Raw genomic sequence first — 9,902 nt, 5'->3', positions numbered from 1 at the left:
TAATAAAAACATAATTATGTGTATTTCGCGTATACACGCGTGTTTCGACTACACGCCTCATTTATTATAAATAATTATGTGCATTTTGCGTATACATGCGTGTTTCGACTACACGCCTCATTTATTATAAACAATTATGTGTATTTTGAGTATACACGCGTGTTTCGACTACACGCCTTTTTTTTATAAAATAACTATGTGTATTTCGCATATACACGCGTGTTTCGAATACACGCCTTTCTTATATTATCATTACAATTTTTTTTACACAATTTTTAACCACACAAATCTTGAAAAGCTAAAATATAAATGCTATATCATCATGTATAGACTTGAGACAAAATTTTTGGCTGCACGAAGCTTTAAAAGTAACAAGTTTTGTCAGAAGCTACTTAATTAGAAGCATAAGAGGAGATGTACCAGTAGAAGCACAGCAAGTTGACTTTGGTCGAAGAGCAGTAGTAGATCCTGGTAATACAGCTGTTATAGAAGTTGCACGTATAGCAGCAGCAGTAGATGATCGAGCTCGAGTAGCAGCAGCAGCAGTTGACCAAGCCCGAGTAGCAGCAGAAGCAGCAAAAGCTACACACACAGCAGTCGCAGCAGTGCCCTTGAATATGTAGTTGGAGTACACCCTGGACCAGTAAGTCCAGCAGCACTCGACTCTGTACTAGTGACAGCAGCAGTAGTTGACCCTGGTTGAGGACCTACCGTAGATCCTTGATGTACAGCTGTAGAATGTATACCCAGCAGTACCAGAGAGCGTGAACTTGGTTCCATGGTCGTCCTTAGATGTTTAAAGCCACCAGCAACGCCAGCCAGTACCACCAGTGAGTGTGAACATGGTTGCAAGGTCATCCGCAGCTGATTGAAACCTCCAGCAATGCCAGCCATCACCACCAAAGAGCGTGAACCTGGTTTTAGAGTCGTCTCCAGATAACTTAAGTCTCCTGAAACGCCAACCAGCATCAGTAGCAGCAAACAGTTTTGATCCAGCTCCAGAGTCATCTTGTTTGTAGCCGTCAATGCCAACCTGTAATGCACAGACAGTGTAAATCAACTATAGAGTCATCTTTACACGGTTGAACACATAACACAACCACGTAATCACTGATTCACTGTTTATAACACAAGAAATACTTGTGAATCTTGAGTGTTGACGAATCTTCATCCAGACAGTCTGTCGGAGGAAGGTATCAGCACAGCCGTAGATGCAGCACAATCAGTGGTAGTCGATCCTTATCTAGAATTTAGCAGTGGAAGCAGCAAGAGCACCAGCAGCAGCAACAGGAGCAGACACCAAAACAAAGGATAACCTCCAAGTGCAAGAAGTCAATTTTCTTGCTGGAGTTGCATATTCCCCTACTGCAGCACTTCTTGGCGGACTGACACTCACACACTGCATCGTAGATGATATTTCGGAGCACCACTTTTATGTACTTTTCGCACAGCATAAGAAGTAAACAAAGCACTGCGAGTCTCGCCGTGAGCAGCAGATCCGCGACCGAGATCGCGCTGAGCAGAGGCTGGCTGGCTGCTTAAAAACGTATGCGCTTTTTATTAGCACACTATCACTGCTGTATCGCGTCGACGTGCTGATCTGCACTTATACAAGTACCGCTGAATAGTTGAACCGAACGAGCGAAGGCCGGGATGCCGCTTCAAAACGTCAAAACACACGGCACGGCAGGCGGCTGCGTGAACGTGTCGCCGCAGACGCGAGTAGGTCCCCAGATCGATGCGCACAATGTATGCGCAGTCGTCGAGCTCGCTTCGCCAGAACCACGGCCAGAGCCAGCGATCAGCTGCTCGACGTCACTTGGATGATAACAAAACTACTTTTTTTTTTTTGTTAAAATAATGCAAAACTAAGACATCATTTCCCTCCCTTTGGTAATTTTATAGCTCTGTGCAAAGTTTTAAGTCGATCTGTCAACGCATGTAAAAATGGCATTCGAACGAAATTTCCAACATGCACTCGCTGCAGCTACTAATTTTCGTTCGAATGCCATTCATTAATGCGTTAATATTTTAATTCGAAACTTTGCACAGTGATAGATGTTTATAAAACGAAGGGCAATGATGTCTTGGTTTTGCGAAATTCGTTGTATTTATTTAGTTTCAACTAATTTTCCTCCGAGCACTCACACTATCGACTCGGTCGGTAAAAATTGGGTGTGACCCCCCTTAAGGGGACAAACCACCTTTAAACCCTGAAAAAAAAGAACACAAAGAAAAATTCATAAATTTTAATAATATTATTTAAAATTTTTTTATGTTATATTTACACTAAATACCTTCAATTTTATCATGCTGAAACCTTCATTATTCCTGCTGGCCCATTGTGGCACTCGGTGCAAGATTTTGTGAACTTTTTCACTGTCCGTAAGATTCCAAGTGAACGGATGGATCTTTTGGGCTGAAATTCAAGAAGGATACTTTGTACACTTGTAGTTTTAGTATGAATGCAGGGATTTTGATTTGAATGTTTAGAAATGATTTGGCGATGAAAAAACTGACTTTTTTATATTTTTTTCGCTTATTTTAGCATTTATTTGTGTGTAAAACAATTTCTTAACATTCAAATTAAAATCCCTGCATTCATACCAGAACTACAGGTGCACAAAGTATCCTCCTTAAGTTTCAGCCCAAAAAATCCATCCGTTTACTTGGAATCTTACGGACAGTGAGCTGAAATCAGTGAAAACAACATTTAGAAAAAATCAAGTTTAAAGTTTTTAAAAATTGTTGAAAGTGTAACTTAAATTAGTGCTTACCAAATCCTTTGGGGTCAAGTTTTCTATGTTCCACACACACACAGACCTTGATTCTCAGCAATCATGAGGTATATTTAATAATACCTCTTGGTTCTATACGGCTTTTCTTACCTGCAAACAAAAAAAGGCATTTCATGAATTTTATAAAAATTTGATAAAAAGGATATTTTATCCTTGATAATCATAACACTTTATACTTATCTTTTTTCTTGGTTACTGTGTTGAACCTCCAAGTTGAAACTGGTGAAAAATTACCAGTCTAACCTCCAAATGTTCGATCCGGGTGCTCCAGTCTTCGTAGCAGCTTTTTCTTCTCTCACTGCAGTCTTCATGGTGTCCTTGGCAACCTTGCCACACACTTCACTAAATTGTCAACGAATTGCTTCACATGCACACTAAGTCATGCGTGTCTCAGTCCAAGCGCCCAACAAGGAACCACTACTCTTCTAATGCCGCAAAAATCCCGTCCTTTCTTGCACCTGGTCACAAACGAGATAAAAGTAAAATAGTTGTTTTTTAGTCAGTAATATTAAATGTTTATGGGCAGACCTTCAGAGAGTAAGGAGAAGAATCTCTGATGATAAATATTAAACAACGAATAGTGTCGCTGTAATTCCGTTCGTTCTAGCATGTAGTAACAAGTCCAATAGAACAAAATTAAATCGTTTCTTATTTGGCATAAACTGGTATTATTGTTAATTAGCAAGAAAAGGTATACTGATATTAAAGTAATCCGTATGACTTGGCGGTACTAAATTGAGATCGACCTGATGTCGTCCTAATCCCGTAACTTATACTAACTGAATGCACAACCCATTTGAAAATTATGTTTCTTAATATTAATATTAATCTAAAACTGAAAAATACGTATCTTTTTCTTTTTTTAATTTTTCAGAATCACGATGGACCGAAATGATGAGATATCAAAAAATGAACAATTGTTAAAGACCTTAATTAGTAAGAAAAAAAGCGAATGTTTAGCGAAACTTGATCATAAATTTACATATGAAACATATAGAGAACTGGTTGACGCGACTTGCCTGGATGTCGCGTTGTTAAACATTTGCAGACATCTAGATATCTGTTCGATTCGAAAATGGGTATACCAGAAAAATAGAACCGCTTATCAGGGCCCAGGAAATGTAAACTTATTTAAAGTGCAATTAGGCATTCATAAAAGCATTTTCCTAGAACCAGATATGGTTCACTGCATTGAAAAATTACTTTTTTTCCGAAACACAGCCAAAGTATCAAGCACAAATCCCTATTTGTTTGCCTACGAAGGTAGAAGAACTAAAAATGATCATGCTTCTATACATACAATAATGGATCAGTATAAGGAAGAATGCGGTGCAGCAACCCGCAATTTTTTACATTATATACGCTACAATGTAATCTGGAAAAAAAATATGGTGTAGAATAAACTATAAATAAAATAAAGAAGACAATGTAAAAGAATCGTAAGATTTTAAAATTTATTACATTTCCCCTTAGATGTTCCTAGTAAATATTTTACAAATGGCATATACAACGTTCATAAGGATTGGCTTGTTGGCAGTACAAAATGATACTATTTATATACGACACAAACATTATAGCAACATGCAAAAGCCAATATGCTGTCGTTGTAATCCTATTTAAGTGAAGACGAGACTCTTTGCCTCTTGCTATTATAACTAACACTGTCGTCATAATTCGGTCCTTCTGTGCTACCAAAAATATTTCTACTATTTGATAAAAGAGTCGGCACGATCATGCACCGTATTAATGTTGGTCATATCATCATTATGAGATAATTTATTTGCCTGTATAGGTGATAGACTCATCGACTTCTGTTATTATCTCTAATGCTTGACTGTTTCTTACTAAATACATACCACTCAATAATTTACTTGACAAATCTGATGTTTTTTCCCAGAAATAATATCAGAAAGCAGGGCATTATCGCTGAATCAATATTAGGCTATTACTGTCGTCGTAATCCCGCTTCCGAGAAGTCGTAGTGGTTGGGTGAACAGCGGGTGTAGCAGTGCTAAATGTTACTATTCAATTACGACACAAACATCATAGCAACATGGAAAGCAAATATGCTGTCGTTGTAATCCTATATGAGTACTAAAGATACTCTTTGCATTGCATTATTATTGCTACCGCTGTCGTCATAATCCGGTACCGTTGTGCCACCAAAAATATTTTTACCATTGAATAAATGGGTTGGCACGACCGTGCACGGTATTAATGTAGGTCGTATCGAAATCTCAAGAATATGTTATAGTAATATTCGAAGTTTTCATGAAATATCCTAACGACGCGTTATGAGATAATTTTTTTAACGAAGTCTATTACTGTCGTCGTAATCCCGCTTTCAAAAGGCGTAGTTAGGTTTTTGACACAAACATTATAGCAATATGCAAAACCAAATATGCTGTTGTTGTAATCTTATATGAGTTCTAAAGAGATTCTTTTCATTGCGTTATTATTGCTATCGCTGTCGTCATAATCCGGTACCGCTGTGCCACCAAAAATATTTTTACCATTGGATAAATGGGTTGGCACGACCGTGCACGGTATTAATGTAAGTTGTATTGACATCTCAAGAATATGTTATAGTAATATTGAAAGTTTTCATGAAATATCCTAACGACGCGTTATGAGATAATCTCTTTAATAAAGTCTATTACTGTCGTCGTAATCCCGCTTCCGAGAAGTCGTAGTGGTTAGGTGAACAGCGAATGTAGCAGTGCCAAATGTTACTATTCAATTACGGCACAAACATCATAGCAACATGCTAAAGCAAATATTTTGTCGTTGTAATCCTATATGAGTACTAAGGAGACTCTTTGCATTGCGTTATTATTGCTATCGCTGTGGTCATAATCCGGTACCGCTGTGCCACCAAAAATATTTTTACCATTCAATAAATGGTGTTCCGGACGTAACCGAGGGCTGCTAGGGATAAGAGCATGTGCGGCTTATTTATTCTTTATTAATAATGTATGTTACCTACTAATGATTTTAGCGAACGTTTCTCCGTCATTTGGCTCTCACTTGCGCGAATCGACAAGGCGATTCGTGGCGTTAGGCTAGTACGGTTAGGAGTGATTTTATAATCATTCCTAGACTGCCACGACCTCAGTAGAGAGTTTACTCCACGGATTTTGAAGGTCACTTTCAGTGCAGAGAGGCTAAAGGGCCGATCTGTGACTGCCAGGCCAGAAAGTCGACTGGCGAGAGGCGTCCGCTGGCACACGACTGCGTGTGTATAGCTATAGATATAGAGGAGCGCGCGCACTGCTTCGAGTCCCTTCGGCAGTCCTCGGAAAAGCGTCTTTGCGGGCCCGAGTTTTCGGCGGCGTTTAATGAGTAGAGCGTCAGTTCTCGGCGACAACTTGTGAGAGAAGGTCACACCCGGACCGGACTCGTTAGGAAATTTTAATAAAGTTATAATATTTGATTAATAATGATTTTACAGTTTATTTTTGAACCTTTATGTAGTCTTGTCCCATACAAATGGGTTGGCACGACCGTGCACGGTTTTAATTTAAGTCGTATCGACATCTCAAGAATATGGTATAGCAATATTCAAAGTTTTTATGAAATATCCTAACGACGCGTTATGAGATAATTTTTTTAACGAAGTCTATTACTGTCGTCGTAATCCCGCTTTCAAAAGGCGTAGTTAGGTTTTTGACACAAACATTATAGCAATATGCAAAACCAAATATGCTGTTGTTGTAATCTTATATGAGTTCTAAAGAGATTCTTTTCATTGCGTTATTATTGCTATCGCTGTCGTCATAATCCGGTACCGCTGTGCCACCAAAAATATTTTTACCATTGGATAAATGGGTTGGCACGACCGTGCACGGTATTAATGTAAGTTGTATTGACATCTCAAGAATATGTTATAGTAATATTGAAAGTTTTCATGAAATATCCTAACGACGCGTTATGAGATAATCTCTTTAATAAAGTCTATTACTGTCGTCGTAATCCCGCTTCCGAGAAGTCGTAGTGGTTAGGTGAACAGCGAATGTAGCAGTGCCAAATGTTACTATTCAATTACGGCACAAACATCATAGCAACATGCTAAAGCAAATATTTTGTCGTTGTAATCCTATATGAGTACTAAGGAGACTCTTTGCATTGCGTTATTATTGCTATCGCTGTGGTCATAATCCGGTAACGCTGTGCCACCAAAAATATTTTTACCATTCAATAAATGGTGTTGCGGACGTAACCGAGGGCTGCTAGGGATAAGAGCATGTGCGGCTTATTTATTCTTTATTAATAATGTATGTTACCTACTAATGATTTTAGCGAACGTTTCTCCGTCATTTGGCTCTCACTTGCGCGAATCGACAAGGCGATTCGTGGCGTTAGGCTAGTACGGTTAGGAGTGATTTTATAATCATTCCTAGACTGCCACGACCTCAGTAGAGAGTTTACTCCACGGATTTTGAAGGTCACTTTCAGTGCAGAGAGGCTAAAGGGCCGATCTGTGACTGCCAAGCCAGAAAGTCGACTGGCGAGAGGCGTCCGCTGGCACACGACTGCGTGTGTATAGCTATAGATATAGAGGAGCGCGCGCACTGCTTCGAGTCCCTTCGGCAGTCCTCGGAAAAGCGTCTTTGCGGGCCCGAGTTTTCGGCGGCGTTTAATGAGTAGAGCGTCAGTTCTCGGCGACAACTTGTGAGAGAAGGTCACACCCGGACCGGACTCGTTAGGAAATTTTAATAAAGTTATAATATTTGATTAATAATGATTTTACAGTTTATTTTTGAACCTTTATGTAGTCTTGTCCCATACAAATGGGTTGGCACGACCGTGCACGGTTTTAATTTAAGTCGTATCGACATCTCAAGAATATGGTATAGCAATATTCAAAGTTTTTATGAAATATCCTAACGACGCGTTATGAGATAATTTTTTTAACGAAGTCTATTACTGTCGTCGTAATCCCGCTTTCAAAAGGCGTAGTTAGGTTTTTGACACAAACATTATAGCAATATGCAAAACCAAATATGCTGTTGTTGTAATCTTATATGAGTTCTAAAGAGATTCTTTTCATTGCGTTATTATTGCTATCGCTGTCGTCATAATCCGGTACCGCTGTGCCACCAAAAATATTTTTACCATTGGATAAATGGGTTGGCACGACCGTGCACGGTATTAATGTAAGTTGTATTGACATCTCAAGAATATGTTATAGTAATATTGAAAGTTTTCATGAAATATCCTAACGACGCGTTATGAGATAATCTCTTTAATAAAGTCTATTACTGTCGTCGTAATCCCGCTTCCGAGAAGTCGTAGTGGTTAGGTGAACAGCGAATGTAGCAGTGCCAAATGTTACTATTCAATTACGGCACAAACATCATAGCAACATGCTAAAGCAAATATTTTGTCGTTGTAATCCTATATGAGTACTAAGGAGACTCTTTGCATTGCGTTATTATTGCTATCGCTGTCGTCATAATCCGGTACCGCTGTGCCGCCACAAATATTTTTACCATTGAATAAATGGGTTGGCACGACTGTGCACGGTATTAATGTAAGTTGTATTGACATCTCAAGAATATGTTATAGTAATATTCAAAGTTTTCATGAAATATCCTAACGACGCGTTATGAGTTAATTTTTTTAACAAAGTCTATTTCTGTCGTCGTAATCCCGCTTAAAAAAGTCGTAGTTGTTAGGTTTTTGACACAAACATTATAGCAATATGCAAAAGCAAATATGCTGTCGTTGTAATTCTATATGAGTACCAAGGAGACTCTTTGCATTGCGTTATTATTGCTATCGATGTCGTCATCATCTGGTACCGCTGTGCCACTAACAATATTCCTACTATTGGATAAAAGGGTAACACGACCGTGCACAGTATCAATGTAGGTCGTATCGACATCTCAAGAATATGTTGGAGTAATATTCGAAGTTTTCATGAAATATCCTCACGACGCGTTTAAAATAATTTCTTTAACAAAGTCTATTACTGTCGTCGTAATCCCGCTTTCAAAAGGCGTAGTTAGGTTTTTGACACAAACATTATAGCAATATGCAAAACCAAATATGCTGTTGTTGTAATCTTATATGAGTTCTAAAGAGATTCTTTTCATTGCGTTATTATTGCTATCGCTGTCGTCATAATCCGGTACCGCTGTGCCACCAAAAATATTTTTACCATTGGATAAATGGGTTGGCACGACCGTGCACGGTATTAATGTAAGTTGTATTGACATCTCAAGAATATGTTATAGTAATATTGAAAGTTTTCATGAAATATCCTAACGACGCGTTATGAGATAATCTCTTTAATAAAGTCTATTACTGTCGTCGTAATCCCGCTTTCAAAAAGTCGTAGTTAGGTTTTTAAAACGAACATTATAGCAATATGCAAAACCAAATATGCTGTCGTTGTAATCCTATATGAGTACTAAGGAGACTCTTTGCATTGCGTTATTATTGCTATCGCTGTGGTCATAATCCGGTACCGCTGTGCCACCAAAAATATTTTTACCATTCAATAAATGGTGTTCCGGACGTAACCGAGGGCTGCTAGGGATAAGAGCATGTGCGGCTTATTTATTCTTTATTAATAATGTATGTTACCTACTAATGATTTTAGCGAACGTTTCTCCGTCATTTGGCTCTCACTTGCGCGAATCGACAAGGCGATTCGTGGCGTTAGGCTAGTACGGTTAGGAGTGATTTTATAATCATTCCTAGACTGCCACGACCTCAGTAGAGAGTTTACTCCACGGATTTTGAAGGTCACTTTCAGTGCAGAGAGGCTAAAGGGCCGATCTGTGACTGCCAGGCCAGAAAGTCGACTGGCGAGAGGCGTCCGCTGGCACACGACTGCGTGTGTATAGCTATAGATATAGAGGAGCGCGCGCACTGCTTCGAGTCCCTTCGGCAGTCCTCGGAAAAGCGTCTTTGCGGGCCCGAGTTTTCGGCGGCGTTTAATGAGTAGAGCGTCAGTTCTCGGCGACAACTTGTGAGAGAAGGTCACACCCGGACCGGACTCGTTAGGAAATTTTAATAAAGTTATAATATTTGATTAATAATGATTTTACAGTTTATTTTTGAACTTTATGTAGTCTTGTCCCATACAAATGGGTT

This window comes from Nasonia vitripennis, assembly GCF_009193385.2.
Source record: "Nasonia vitripennis strain AsymCx chromosome 1 unlocalized genomic scaffold, Nvit_psr_1.1 chr1_random0013, whole genome shotgun sequence".
Lineage (NCBI taxonomy): Eukaryota > Metazoa > Arthropoda > Insecta > Hymenoptera > Pteromalidae > Nasonia > Nasonia vitripennis.
This window is presented reverse-complemented; position numbering follows the sequence as displayed.